We start from the raw sequence: 13,809 nt of genomic DNA, 5'->3' as shown, positions 1-13,809 counted from the left end.
AAGTAAACATACTAAAAAAGGAAATGGTGCAATTAATATGCAACTTCCGAAAAAGGAAAATGGTGCAATAATAAAAAAATGGAGGAAGTATAATATTTTTGGGAAATCGGATTATCATGCTAGGTCCCTTAATGCTATTTAAATCAGATAATCACGATCGAATTAGTATTATATGTTGCATATTGCTAAAATCAACTCAGATTAGTTTAATAGTTAACGCATGTCCCTTCAATTATTTATGCTGAGCTAGTAAGGATATCCTGCCTCTGGAGTTATCGACGAGCGAAGTACTCCTCTCGGTAGTTACAGTCCCCCGAACCCTCAATCTCTACCTTGCGGGTGTATATTGAGAGATCCCCACACCAGGGATCACAAGGGAACCTACGTCCGTCGTGGTCAAACATAATTGCACTCCCTTTATGTCACGATAACCGGGTTTTGTCAATTTTTCTCATTGTCGTTAAAAACTGAATGGCGACTCCTATATTACTAGTCAGTTGGGTGTATACTCATAGGAAATCCAATTACACTTGATTGAATAAAAAGAATCGTCACACCCACGAGGGACGGTGTCACGCATTAGCCTCGTGCTTTTTCGACCCCCTCACATATAATAATTAAGTTTTCCTATTTTGATTATGGGAGGTGATTTCTAGCCTTGAGTCTTGATTCGCGAAGTGGCCCCCGTGCTTAGGTATTCCAGGTACGTACATGACTAGGGTGACCACCTATTCCATGAGGACTATATGACGTGTATTGATTGTGAATCATGTGAACTTAAAGTGTTGAGGATTCATGTTTGATATGTGAACAAGCATGTTATGAATTACCATTGATCTATGAATTCTATGTGAACGAGCATGTTATGGTTGTTAATGCTTTATGAAGCTTTGTGAAAAGTCATGTTGTGATCTTTAATAATCGTTGAATTATGTCAAGCATGTTGTTCAATTTGATATGCATGTATGAGTGTTTCGCATGAAAATTATGTTTATGCTATTGTACGAAATGTCTAGCATACTTTGAGCCAAGTGTTTATGCCTCAGTGCATTATTTATTCTACCGTCGTGTAGAATATGTTAGGGAAGTCTATGTGAATTGAAATAAGGACTATTCGTGCTATGGTCACACCCCGCTTGTTAACAGGCAATGTCGGGTTATCTCAAACAGTATTTTGAGAAGGAACAATAGGAGTAATATCACTTGAGTCCTATGTTTGATCACAAGTCCTAAAGGATTAAAATGAAGTGTTTATGTTTGATTGATTGCTTTGTTGTTGATTCTTGAGTCGCCTTGTACATAAAATATTAATTAACGTAAAGTGCAACTTAGAATGAGCTTCAAAACTCTTGGAATGTATATACCTTGAATATGAACAATGGGGGGAGTCTTGCCGGAAAACTTGTACTCCTTGAATGATACAGGACGTTGTTTAATTCTTCTTTTTATGCTTTTATGCACTGGAATTCCTGTCGGTATAGCCGGACTGCCGGTAGGAGCCCGACTGTCGGTAGGAGTCCGACTTATTATTATTTGGTGTATGGTTGGCTCCCATCACCCTTTTCTTTCCTTTTGAGGATACTTTATTTTACCCGTTCGAAGCTACTTCTTAATTAAACTGTGAGTCAAGAGTCGTGTCAAGTGTCGAGTCTTGTCTCCATGTTTACTTGTTTATTATATGGCTTTTGCATGTGGATTATTTATTCGTTGAGTGAAGCATGTTAGGATAGAACGTTATTCTAGCTTGTTCGTACTCAGCTTTTGCTGACTTCGTGCTTTATGTCTTTTGGTCATGGCCTTCGCCTTAATGACCCTATGATGATCCATCATTGCATTTCCGTTGTTGGGGAGTAGATTTTAATAAAACAGGTTTGTAGAGATAACTTGCGAGAGAAGTTATCATGGTAATCGTGTTTGAGAGTTTATTTCTCTTCCGTATTTTATAAACTCTACTTTCAATTTTAGTCATGACTACAGTATGGATATAAACCTTAGTTAATGGAGTTTCTAAACTATTTAATGTTTGGTTTTGGGTCTTAGTGGTTCCAAGTTGTTTTATGACCATTAACTATTTATTATGTTTGAAAGTTAGTTAAATCCCGCTGCGTAATTCTGGTAAATAGTCTTAGCCGTTATCATGGTGGCGGTAATATCTTGGTAATTCCTTTGTTTTAAGTTGGAAATGTTTTATAAAAAGCAAGGAATTATTAGGGTGTTACAAAGTGGTATCAGAGCTCTAGTTTGAGAGTTGCTTTGCATTAAATAATAATGCAAGGTGGTAATTCCTTAAACTACGATTTAAAAACTACTTGATAGTAATTCATACTATTCGAGTAGGATTTGTGGAACTTTAGGATTTTCGAAAATTATTTTCCTAAAGTCAAAATGCTATTTTTGAGTACTCAATATTTTGAAAAGCCAAAAACCAATTATTTTAAGTTATTCGAATTTAAGTTGAAATTTTGAATTTTAATTGTTTTTATTTAGTTGGGAATTTATTCAAAATTTTCGAATTTTTTTTTCTCTCTTTTCTCGGAATTTCAGAAAAAAAAAGTTTTTTTTATCCGAATTAATTATTTATTTAATTATTAATTTATTTAAATATTTTCGGAAAGATTCGAATAAGTTAATTAAATTATTCGATTATTTATTTTAATCACTACTAGAAAATTTAGATACAGAGGCAACACCTTGAGGCAATTCAATTTTTTATGGCCTCTAAAAGGTCCTTTTAGCATTAGTTAATTATGGTAGCCTCTAAAAGTTACTTTTAGGGTCGGTGAAATTTAGCCTGCCCCTAAAAGTACTTTTTAGCATTAATAAAATAATGGTTGCCCCTAAAAAGTTTCTTTAGCATCAAATGAAATTAAGTTGCCCCTAAAAAGTACCTTTTAGCATTAATGGAATAATATTTGCCTCTAAAACTGTTTTTTAGCGTCAATGAAATTTACGTTACTTTTTAGCATTAATGAAATAATGATTGCCTCTAAAACATTTTCTTTTAACATCAGAAAATAATGGTTGCCTCTATAACTTTTTTTTAGCATCAATGAAATTTATGTTGCTCCTAAAAATTACTTTTTAACATTAACGAAATAATGGTTGCCTCTAAAACATTTTTTTTAGCATCAGAAAATAATGGTTGCCTTTAAAACTTCCTTTTTAGCATCAATTTAAATTTTGTTGCCCCTAAAAAGTACTTTTTAGCATTAGTGAAATAATGGTTGCCTCTAAAATATTTTTTTTAGGATCAGAAAATAATAGTTGCCCCTATTACTTCTTTTTAACATCAGTTAAATTTTAGTTGCCCCTAAAAAGTAATTTTTAGCATTATTAAAACCTTTTTTTTAGCATCAGCGAAATTTAAGTTACCCCTAAAAAGTACTTTTTAACATTAATGAAGTAATGGTTGCCTCTAAAATATATTTTAACATCAGTGAAATTTTAATTGTCCCTAAACTATTTTTTTTAGCTTTAATAAAATAATGTTTGCCTCTGAAACCTTTTTTTAGTATCAATGAAATTTATGATGCCCCTAAAAAGTACTTTTTAGCATTAAAGAAATTTTAGGTCAAGTCTTTGATTTTTATTGTTCGTTTTTTTGCTTTTTATCCATATTTTGTGCTCGTAACCGTGGTTTTTATATTCTTCTGTTCATTTCTCCGACTTATTTTTCAAGAATTAGGTTTCTGATATTTTTTTTCTTGGATTAATAAGGGTATAATAAACTAAAGTAAACGATCAACCAATAGGAGAATAATATTATAAATTAATAGTAGCCTATGTAGGATTCGAACCTACATCATTGTGCAATTGCACAAAGCTCTGCCAATTGAGCTAATAGACTCTTTTTATTGGTATAGTGTCATGGTAGTTTTAAGGGGAAAAAACAAAGTGTAGTGACATATTAGTGTGTGAAGCTGCATATAAAACAAAGTGCAGTGACATATTAGTTCACATATAGTCTTGTTTTTATTATCTTAAGTGAGTCCATGCGAACCAGGATTTATGTGCTAACTGATAAGAACAATTATGCCCATGTAGTTAGTACTAGCTCGGAGAATGAATCAAAGAAGTTGAAAGACGATGCTAACTTTGTGTAGATTTGTATGTCCATAGAAGGCATGATTTTGAAAGTTGGAGTTGCATGCCAATTGACCAGGTTTATACCACCTACATAATTTTGCCACGAAAATAATTAAAGGTAACATCTTATATTTCAAATAATGATATTTAGATGCAATTTAAACCGCGATGAAAGGTTTTTAGAGAGCACTACAAATAATTTAGCGTATCATTTGTACATTACAAGGCCGATCATCTATAAGCTCATTTTTTTGGTAAATAAATAAACTTTTATTAACCAAACATAAACCATTTTTTGTACAAGCTTAACCAAATAAAATACACTGGGCCTCCTAACAGCTTAGAAGCCAAAAACTACGAAACAAATAAGCTATCCAACCGAACTATACAAGTATGCAACCCAAACCCCCCCCCCCCCCCCCCCCCCCCCCCCCCCAAAAAAAGGAACTACCAAGGCCAAAACAAAACATTGGTCTAAAATAGCTTTGTACAAACTGATTGCACCACATGCTATATGATGTTCAGATACACGACCACCATCAGGCTTTAACAACAGCAATATACCAACAGCAATGTGCAAAACAACAAAGTGCACGCAGGAGCAGACCAGAGCAGAACAAAACAGCAGTACCAAAAGGACATCAGAACAACAATAAAGCACCAGAAGCAGCACAACACAACCACGACAGCCTAGTTCTGTAACTCAGGATCACATCAGACACACCCAAGCCAGCTGAAGAGAACATACAACAGCAGAACAAACATCGCAGATTAAACCAAACAGCAGTGTTTCGTATTAAATCTCCAGACTCAGCTTCAATTCTCCTAGCCTATAACAACTCCCTCCAAGTTACGCTAGTGCCTAGGTCTGTATTATACATACAGATTAAACCACTTTATATATGGCTTGCATCATATGTTAATTGTCTTTTCACACATTAATTAAGGATGTGGCCTTAGAGAAAATAGGTTCACTCTTGTATTACCAACAAACAATCTCAACAATGTCCAAGATCAAAACCTAACACTAAAACTTCAAATACGACGAAACAAAATCGAAACTTTGACAGAATCACAGTGGATAGGTTCACCATTAGCTTGTGTTATCATAACTCAGAATCGAAGTTTGAGGAAACTAATGTCAATAATTACTTTCATTAACCTTTGCATATGAGCATAATTAAACCAAAACATAACAAATGTTGATAGATCAAAGTAGGATAGTTGAAAATTTAGACAAACTTCAAAGACTTACATTTTAACCCTTTGGATGAGCCATTTTTCACATAGCTGGTCTTGGGTATTTTATTCGAGGATGCAGGCAGGGTGGTGTAAACTTTACAGGTTGCTTGTTGCTGGTACGCTTGCGACAGTGTTGCCTCAGGTCACACATTGGGTGCAGCTGGTTCTGTTGGATTGGGGTTGCAGTCAGAACTTTGAGATGGTGCCTGGTCAAACCAGGTTAATTTGGAGAAGTTGATTACTTCTGTCTCACTAAGGTTTGCCTTGGACTGTTAGAGTTGGTCGTGCAGTGGTCGTGCAGAGGTATATCTAAGAAACGATCAATCTGCTTTGCAGTATACAAGCAGGCAAGCAGTTAAATAGTTGCAAGAAGCATTATATAAAACAACCCCACTCAATTAATTGTAAAACAAATCTTAGAAACTTCCAGAATGCAAGGAATATCTAGCACAAAATCGCTTGCAAGTTGCAACACCAAAAACGCATAATGTAATTGAAGTTTATTTGTAATCTTACAACACAAAAACTCTCAAGTCAAGTCATCATCTGGTTTACTAGAAAGAAACTAATGATGAAGCTTGACTGGAAAAAAATAGTTTTGTGGCATAGTGGAACAGAAAATAAAACTATACTGATGCACCAGGGAGAGCAGATTTTATGTTTAGTAGATCTAGTGCTGAGAAAATCTCATGGGTCATGTTTAATTGCTATATAATTCTCAAAAAACAGGAAATCTCTAGTGCACGCAAATACGCAATCAGTTGATGCCAGAAAATGAGTACTCACTTTTGAAAGGAAAACCATATGACATAAGGGGTAAAGTCATACAAGATTTTCTTCTTAATGTTACCATAGTGAACTGTGTTTCGTGCTAATCAACCCGTAAGTCACCTAATCTTTAAAAAAGGATTATGTGTCAAAATCTAAATACAACAATATCCATCTAATCACTCTCTCCTCTTGTTTTCTTCACTAAGATACCCATTCACAAATAAGCACAATAAAAATATGTAAATTCATCATTATAATGCCATCTCTTTCGTAGAAATGAACAAGAAACAGTGATCAACAAAATTATCACATTAAAAATAAGACAGATATCCCAGCCTTTTCCGGCTACAACAGCCTATCCAAGAAACCGACTACCATTGAGGTTAGGCATTTTCATATTTTACAAATCTACGTTCGCTTGACAAAATATGCAAAGTTGAAACAGAAAGGAACCATAGATCAACAAAGTTGATTACTAAAGTTGACAAGCAAATGAAGCTTCCAGGGAAAAATTTGCACCTACCAGCTCTGGTGTAATACCAGTCAGGGTCCTATGGAGCGAGTTCCTTGAGTTTACTAGTCTTGACAATCTCAGTCCAGTGAGGCAGCTCCATCTAAGCAGAACCAATAAACAGTAAATCAAAATCTAGCGTCATGTCAAAGCTTGCAACTAGGGCTATCTCATAAACAAAACTAGCATCTATTATCTAAAACTAGGGCCAACTCATAAACAGCTAATTAATTTTCCATTGCAAGTGTTTTTCGTTGAAACAATGCAGCTTAAGTGAAAACTCCAACACAAAGCAACCAGATACAAACAGAAGCAGAAGTAACTGCTAATAGCAGACAAGAAGCTCTTAGACAATTATTAAGTCCAAAGAATAGTAACAAATGACCAATATTGTCCAAACAAGATTAATCCAGACATTAGAACTAGAAAAGGATACCATATGGAAAGAACACCAAAGACCTACCCTCATAGATGATATAATATCAGGAAGTCTTAGTGACCGGCACTAAAGATTTATTAATTTCAGTGAGCTTCCAGATCTTCGACTTGTCTGCAGACTCATAAAGAAATTTTGGTTTCAGATCTACTAGGCTTCGGTTATCAGCATTCTGCAAACCAATTAAAAGGGAAAGTTACACTTTTTAGAGTGATACACTTTTTGTAAGAGTACATCAATAATTTTTATTAATTTGCACTCTGAGAGAACATAGGATTTGCGTTGCTCGTCTCTTGGTAAACTAAGAGTTCCTAAAAGACAAATTTCAAGTCGTATTATACTTCAATGCATCATAATATAGAGATGATCAAGAATAAAGTAGTAAATACCAGAAAGAATTGAAGGCAAAATGTCCAAGCCTGCTTTAAAATAGTCCAACTATATCTCACAGTTCTGGAATTTGATACTCCTAAAGCTCTGATAGACTTTGAGAAATTGAACAGCAAGTAGTAGTCAGTGTCTGGAAGAAACTTTGGGCAATCAGGTGGCTAGCAGATCCTTAAATTCGTCTAAATATTTCCACTAAGTTTCAAAGATCGAGCAGCAGACTATGTTTGAAAAATAAGACATACTGCTTAATGAAATGAAAACTGCAAATTAACAGAAAACAACAAACAATATTCACTAAGAAGGTTTGAGTCAGAAGTCAAGGTGGAAACCTTTACAAATTATTACCTCAAATCCATATGACTCCATCTAATCACAGTTATGGAGTGACATTTACATGTCATCATAACTCTAGAGACCCACAATGTTTAAGCCCTAAGATAACCCATGACAGTAATGTCACTCAGAAGAAGTCAGAGTCAACATGTACAATAGCATTCTGGTGAAAATGAAATTAATAAGGAAAAAAATATTGCAACAGAATGCTATGAAAAGGACTAACTCGTTAAATTTTTATTACAGAATTCATCAACAAGTAGCCTAACAAGTTTAAAGTCCACAACTAATAACAGTACCTGAGGGTACACAACTACACACACAAAAACACAAAGAAGCGCACATCATAGCACACTAAGAAATTTCATAATATCTAATATGCTCATCTCATCAATGATATGCTCTGGGGGACCACACTCAAGTTGGATAAATTGATTTATCTCATTCCTAATATCTCTAACTGACATTACATAAATAGGGAAACCATACACTAGAATACATAAAAGAAATAGTAGCTAATACGAATATTGTAATATCCTCATCGTAATTTCAATAATTTTCAATTTCCATTATCCAAAATAAAATGATTCCCGTGTTGTAATAAAATCTTCCAAGTAGAAAAGCTATGGACTCCCCGAGAAGGATAAAAATTATGCAAATGGTAATCTGAATCCACCATTTAAAGCTCTGTTGCTGTAATGCATCTGATGAACTAGGTACAGCTCCTAATTGAGACAATGTACCTTGTATATTGTCTTTGACTGAACAAAGAAATTAAAGAGATTAAAGGACGTGTCAGAGAGATTCAACTGACCGATAAGAAAGGAAAAACAGATATGCTTAATGCTAAAAAATCTTGTCTTTCAACTGACACATACTAACACTCTATCAGCATTTTCTCTGGTGGACATTTTGGCATGATTCAGTACATGGGTTTTATTTTAATCATGTCAAGAGATTGCTAAATTTAAATTATGTTGATCTCTTGATCATTGTTGAGGCTTGTTATGGAGCAACATGAGTCGGGTGGGATTTATGTAGCAGGTTTATTGAACTGGTGGCTGACATGGTAAACCAAATCACAAGCCATTCTTAACCTCTTTTAGCTGGTCTGAAAACTTGCTTCAAATTGGATGATTAGTAATCAATAACTGGATATAAATATACAAAAAATGGAAGAAGAAAAAACCACTTAAATGGAAACATAAACATGATAGGTAACAAAACATCCGTTTAAGAGTAACTTCAATATCTGTCTATTAAGGAAATTTTTGGTATAGTACTATGTGACATCGCACAGGTACTATACTGCAAGTTCTAAATGTGGAAACATGAATTTGTTTTCAGTATTGGAGTTGATCTACTGAAGAAAACATCCAAGCAGGATGAAGAACATTCTTTTACTGACCAGAAGAAAGAGAATCATTAAAGTACCTGTGAAGTGAAAGAAAGATATCCACCATAAAGGTCAGGGTGCACAATGAGGTCATAAGCACTGTAACAGAACACACTTATTAAAGCCATGAATCTTCAAGAGAGCCCCGTGATAACATAAAACACAAAGACCAGAAGATCTGATATTCGAAACTAGAGATTTACAATGGAGGCATTTATGTGCACCTAAATCTTCAACTGAGTTACCAGGAATTAATTTCCAAAAAGTTGTTATTTTCCTGGTCTCGGTAAATTGGTACTTCAAAACTTGAAGCGAAATTTATATACCACTCAAAAGAATGATTCACAGTGTTTGGACTACCATAATAGTAACAGCTATCACAGAATTGGGATTCTAAAAGCTCATAAAAGCCGCAGTGCAGCTCATAAATTGAAGTTAAGAGAAAATGGGGTAAATGCAACATCTAATCAGTTGAATCTGCTCAAGAAAGAATGATGCAGATGAATGTATGGCATTATCAGGAACAAACCAGTTGAATTTGCTGAAGAAGAGAGGATGAAGTCCCCAAGAGGACTGAACGAGGCTGACTAAACAGGCCTAGAATGACCCTAAAACGAAGTATATGGAATTTCTAGGAACAAATCATAAGACCAAGCTTAAATCCACCAGAAACCAAAGATCCATCCTGTGAGATTGACAACGCGCGGATGGTGCAGGGGCCTGCACGTAGATCTACGTGCACCTGCACCAAAACGCAAAAACATTAAAAGAAAACGAAAAAGAACATAACAAACTAAACAGAAAGAACATAATAAAGTAAACGAAAAGAACATTAACTAAAACCTGAAAAGAACACTAATGCTAAAAAACTAAAGAAAATATACAAAAATGAAAATAACATATTCTCTCTCCTGATAAACTATAAAAAGAACAATTATTTTTCAAAAAGAACATCGTGTGAAAAATACAACAGAAAAACAAAAAAAAAATTATTATCGATAATGTTATTAAATATTAAAAAACATAAATAAGTTAAAAAGAACACAAAATAATTAAAAAAAGAACAACAACTTTTTTACAAAACAGAAGAAAAAAGAACAAAACACATGGAAAAGAACAACATTTTCTTTTTCCTTATCAAACAAAAGAACAGAATGAAAGGGACGAAAAGAACAACAAATCTATGTTCTTTTATTAGTTGTATTTGTTCTTTTCAAACCACTTAGTGTTCTAATTAAAAAGACGAAAACGACGATATTTTGATGTACTTAAAACTAGATCTATATTTTTATTTAAATGTATTTTTGTTCTTATCCCACGCATCAGAACTATGTTCTTTTATTAAGTGTTATTTGTTCTATTCAAATGATTTTATGTTCTAATTAAAAAGACGAAACGAAGATTTTTTGATGCACTTAAAACTAAATCTATATTTTTTTTAAAAGTATTTTTTGTTCTTTTACCACAAATCGGACTATGTTCTTTTTTAAGTGTTATTTGTTCTTTTCAAACCATTATATGTTCTTTTTTAACAATCTATGTACGTTGATATAAAAGAACAAACTATGTTGATTTAAAAGAACAAACTATGTTGATGACACAGTAAAAGTAAAGTTGTGAAAAGAACATAACAACTTGAAAAAGAACATTAAAGGAAAGAACAAGGAAACGTACCTTAATCACTTGATCAACATGTATCAGGAACATCAATATCTTTTAATAAATCTTAAAAAACTGATCTCAATCCTCGGAAAATATCACGCTCTCCAGAGATTCTCTTGCTTCGAAAACTAACCAAATTGAACTAGTGTTTTTTCTTAATTCACTCATTTTCAACAAACAAGAAACATTCAGAAGGAATTTTAGAGAGAGAATAAGGAGAAACTGTTTTTTTACTCTATCACTCACCATCTAACTCTTTCTCTTTCAAAAAATCTCTCTTATGTTGAGAGAATATAAATCATCTTTTCTTTCTCTCTCTAAAATGTATTTATAAAATGACTAATGGTTATGACTCATAAGTACAATTATTATATATATGGTTGCTGAAAAATAGAAAATGAACAAATAGGAAGTAGAATCAAATAATTGAAGAACAAAGAAGGAGAAAGGAAAAATTGTTAAAGAGTGCATAATGAGAACTGTGCACGTGTTTTTATTTTGTTATTTTAACAGAGTATTATAAAAAGAACAAATGAAAAGACTAAAAGAACAAATATAGAGACTAAAAGGAACAAGTCAAGTACTTTGTCCCACAATAACATATGATTCGGAATCATCATTTTCATCATTCTGTTATGAATTATCAAGCACATTATTCTTAATATCTGAAAAAAATAATAGGTTAACATGTATAAAAACAAGAAAAAGAACGCAATCAAAGAAACAAAGGATAAATAAAAAGTAACAAGAAAAATAACACAATAAAATAAAAAGAACAAGTTATGAAACGCAAATAAAATTGAAAATAATAAAAAAGAAGAACACAGTAAAATAAAAGAACAAATTATGAAACGCAAATGGTCTATTTTTCTACTATAATGAAACTGTTCTTTTAATACGAGCATAATGAAACTGTTCTTTTAATACGAACATATGTTCCTTTAATAGTAAAAATGTTCTTTTCTGGGAAAAAAATCGTAATTACGTAATCAAAATCTTCAAAATCAACGATTTCAAAAAAATCAGCGTGTTATTACATAATTTGATTCATTAAAATCATCAAATTCATCAAAACACGATTATTACACAATCAAAATCATCAACATAGTCAAAATCATCAAAAACACAATTATTACAAAATCAAAATCATCAAAACATACCATTTATTATTACAAAATTGAAAAATTACCTCCCAAAATCAGATTACCAGCTGCAGAATTCAGGTTTGAAGAAGAAAAATCAATTTAATTTGATGTTGAAGCAGAAAAATCAACGAATTTTTGGGGATTTTCATTACTTTCTCTCTCTAAAACCCATTTAAGAAAACCTAGTTCACACTTTCTCTCTCCTCTTCATAGTTTGAATTCAAAATATAAAACCCAGAAGAATATATATCGCAAAAATAACAACGAATCAAATAAAAACGCGATAAACATAGCTGAAAAGAACAGAGCCTTTAATGTTCTTTTGTTTAGGGGAATTGTTCTTTTGTTCAAGGGCATTGTTCTTTTTTCTGGGAATTTAATAAAAACGCGCGTTTTATGTTTAATGTTGGTCGTTTTGATCCCGGTGCACCTAGAGCTTCGTGCACACGCCTGTACCATCCAATTTGCGGTGAGATTGATGCACAGTTTAAACAAAGAAAGATAACGCAACTTTATATTTCAAAAACTTTCAGTTTCCAGTACCCAAAATAAGATGAAAAAAATAATCAGCTCCAATTCTTAATAACAAGACCAACATTCTAAAATACTAACTTGCAAAATAATCATCCCAAATTCTTAATAAAATAATAAAAATCGACAATACACATCTAAAATTTGGGTGATGATAAAGGTCGCAAGTTGCGACAACATTTAATTGTCGCAATCTTATGTGTCGGAGTTTAATTGGTACATATAGGCGCCACGTAGGCTATGAGTCATCATAATATTTTTACTATCAAAACAAAAATTTTACTATGAAAATATGTAAATAAGGTAATCGGTATAAAAAAAGAAACAAATTAGAAAATTAAGATTTTCTTACCTTTATTTTAAACATGTATAATAGGATATATATAAACTAAATATTTTAGATTCCAATTTAAATCATGACACATAAGCATGTCATGTCATCATTGTGACACGGCCTAAAGGTCGCATGTTGCGACCTTTATCATTTTCGCTAAAATTTACAAACAAGTTACTATTGAATTCAATTGCAGTTGAAATTGATTGATTACAAATTTACAACAAAATAATTAATTAAAAAACCCAAATTGGAGCAAAGAAATGAGGTGATTATTAGTTACCTCTTGATGCAGCTGCATCAAGACTTCAATTCTGGTGCTCCCTAATCGCAAGTTCATCTTCCCAATTGAAGACCGACGAAATCGAGACCGACGAATTCGTATTTCTTTGTTGAGAGAAAGAGAATTGTGAGTTTCACTAACAGAAACCCTATGTTAGATCCTTCAGAAGAATTTAGAATCAATTAAAGATTAGGTTTTTGATTGAAAAACCCCCTTGGTTGAATTGTTGGCTACTGCCTACTGAAATGAATAGCATCAGCCATCAGGTGTTCACCGCTTAAATTTTCCAATTAAATTGAAAATAGTAATACCGCTTAAGTTTTCCACTTAAATTGAAAAATACCGCTAAATTTTCCACTGAAATTGTTTTTTGAGGGAATTTGTTTTTAAAGGGAAATTTTAACTTAAATTTTTATTTCAAATACGAAAATTAAGCTTACTACTACCTCCGTTTTATAATAAGATTTCAATATCTATTTTTCAGGTTTGTCAATGCACATTTTCTATATATTATATTTTTAATTACATATTAGCAAAGACTTTGATATTAGTAAAGCACTCATTGAGACGAATCAAACAAGACCCCGCATGAATATGTTTTTTATATATGTTGGAAATAATTTAAAAGATTATCTTCAACTGTGAATAGTGTCAATATTTTAAATTGGAACATCATTATGGAACCAAAG

The 13,809-nt window shown here is 32.7% G+C and overlaps 1 long non-coding RNA gene across 11 annotated transcripts; it reads right to left on the bottom strand.

Annotated features, from left to right (window-relative positions):
• Positions 1–4,033: 4,033 nt before the first annotated feature.
• On the bottom strand, positions 4,034–13,525 carry LOC110779184 (uncharacterized). 11 transcript variants are annotated; one of them, XR_008919814.1, is made up of 7 exons: positions 13,121–13,525; positions 9,204–12,422; positions 7,436–7,531; positions 7,074–7,218; positions 6,623–6,713; positions 5,342–5,653; positions 4,529–4,819 (listed from the first exon to the last, which is right to left on the bottom strand). It is a non-coding gene; the product is annotated as an uncharacterized lncRNA (long non-coding RNA). The 11 variants fall into 11 exon arrangements; XR_008919813.1 differs by having other exon boundaries at positions 7,436–7,566; positions 9,204–9,264; positions 9,695–13,513; XR_008919811.1 differs by having other exon boundaries at positions 9,204–9,264; positions 9,695–13,511.
• Between the last annotated feature and the right edge of the window lie 284 nt (positions 13,526–13,809).

Source organism: Spinacia oleracea, chromosome 4 (assembly GCF_020520425.1).
Source record: "Spinacia oleracea cultivar Varoflay chromosome 4, BTI_SOV_V1, whole genome shotgun sequence".
NCBI classification, from domain to species: Eukaryota; Viridiplantae; Streptophyta; class Magnoliopsida; order Caryophyllales; family Amaranthaceae; genus Spinacia; species Spinacia oleracea.
Note: the sequence above shows the minus strand (reverse complement) of the source record. Positions and strands in the feature narration are given on the sequence as shown.